Here is a 2328-nt window from a genome sequence, read left to right as displayed (position 1 = left end):
AAAAAACGAGAGCTACAAATTTTTTCTTTCCACAACAAATTTACAACAAAAACACTACAATTAATGCCGTAGTTAACTTTTCCAAATTCGAAAAGTGTAGTGCTAACTTGACACACGTTTTTTATATCACAAGAGATTTAAATCGGTCTCCATTATAATGGTCAAAAATGATCGAAAAAAAATAAAAATCGAAAATAATATAAATCACAAAGTAAGGATTGACTTGACCAAACAAATAAAAATCCAAATTCAACGTCATTCCTGGCCGAAAAAAATAAAAATAATTACGATTTTACAATAACCAAAAAATAAAAATCATGATATTTAACGGTTTTTTTCCGACCCTGATTTTTTAGCACAGAAAAATTCAAACTCAATAAAAGTTTTTGTACCTTAAGGCTATTAAACATTTTTGTAACAATCAATTAAAAGATCATCTGCTATTAAAAATATATTCATTTTAAGGTGTTTATGTATTCTATGACACATAAAATTGCAACTAGGTATATAATTTGTTTATAGTTAAAATTAAAAAAAAAAAATAGCAGCCGACAAATATTTTGGACAGCCGTATCTCTAGGATTTGGTTATTAACAATAATAATTGAAGTACACACTTAAAACTACTTTAAATAGATTATAATTTTTTTAGAAAAATTCGTTTAAATGCATGAATGGCATAATAAATAAGTTATTTGTAAAAATAAATTTTTTTAAAGCCAGCTTTCTAAATATGAACGAAATCGAACTATAAATAGTGGTTTACCAAATATATCGACTCGTGCGCCACCTTTCGGGAATATTTTTAGTGCAATTATTTCTATTCATGTATGTATGTAGTTAATGCACGTTCTATATATGAACCAAATCGGACTAAAAATAGGGGATTTTCAAATAGCTCGACTCCTGCGCCACCTATCGGACTAACTCATCCTTCGTATTGCATTGTCATAGGGTTCTGAGCCAACTGTGAAGTTTCAAGTCTCTAGGTCATCGGAAAGTTGGTCAAAAATTTATTGCAAAATTTACCCCTAACAAACATACATACATACATTCGAAATATTTTAAGCTTGTGATTTTTCTTTTGTTTAGAAAAATACTGCAATTACTTTTAAATTTTTTGTTTGTTTAATTTTTGTTTCTTTGTGTTGAATCATTCAAAGACAAATGCTATTTGCCTAGAGTTTACAAGCAGAAAGTGGCAGCTCAAAATAGCTAACAGTAAAAATTAATTAACCCGCAAACAAGCTTTTAATATGTACCTTGCCAAAAATTGTCACCGCAAAACCGAAAAATAAAAGTAAAAATAATAATTTTCAATAACCAAAGAAAACAATCTAAAATAAATGCCAATTACTTATCTCTCGTTTTTCTTCTTCTTATTTTTCAGCTGCTGCCGCCATCAACACCAACGCCGCCCACAAACCTTTCACATTTTTTTTGCACCTTACCGTTGCAAACTCAAAAATTTAGCAGCCGGACCATAACCATAAAAACGCTACTTTGCTAAATTATCACCAACAGTTATTTGTGACTTGTTTTTTTTTTGCACAACTTGCATTATTTATCGATCGACTGTATTGCTTGATAAGACGAGGGCGGCAACGAATGGCAATTTACGAAATACAAACCGCGCGCGCGCTGCTATCGCGAAAAGGGGGCAACCACCTTGCAAAATTTGCTGAAAATCGACATTACGGCCATTTCTGCCCTATTACCTTTGTTGTTGTTATTATTGTTGCCAATAGCTTTGTTGATTTCATACGCGCATTTATACAAACATACTCGACCGCACAGACAGTACGTCGTCGGGTCTGACGCAGCAGTCAAGAGCAGCGTTGCTGCCATCGACTTTCCAACAACATAACGACAACAACATTAAACATAATAATTACATATGTACATATAACAAGAGTGACGCTGAGCAGCCAAGCGAAATATTCAATGCGCCGCAACCCGTCTATGGTGGGGCGTTCGTGGTTCCCTTGTCGCCTAACAAAACGCCAACACCACTCACAGGCGCGCACAGCTGCAGGCATACATACATAAGTATGTGCGCATATCCCACAACTCATCGATACACTCAACAACCCATCATCCACCTTCGCCACCTTTCTTCCCACCTGCCGCCAGCAGCAACCTTCGTTGTCAACGTTATCGCTTTTGTTGACGCGGCAGCGACTTTGCTGCGCCGCGTTTCACCATACTTTGCCACCACACAACGTCGCGTCGGCGTTTGCCGTATTTTTTTTTTAATTTTTGCCGCGTTTTTATGAAATTTTGCAAAATTTTTACCTTTGTCGTTCATTATTTGTGCGCGCGCGCATGT

The sequence above is a fragment of the Rhagoletis pomonella genome, unplaced genomic scaffold, assembly GCF_013731165.1.
Source record: "Rhagoletis pomonella isolate Grant_MI unplaced genomic scaffold, Rhpom_1.0 Rhpom_scaffold_00005, whole genome shotgun sequence".
Taxonomy (NCBI): Eukaryota; Metazoa; Arthropoda; class Insecta; order Diptera; family Tephritidae; genus Rhagoletis; species Rhagoletis pomonella.
This window is presented reverse-complemented; position numbering follows the sequence as displayed.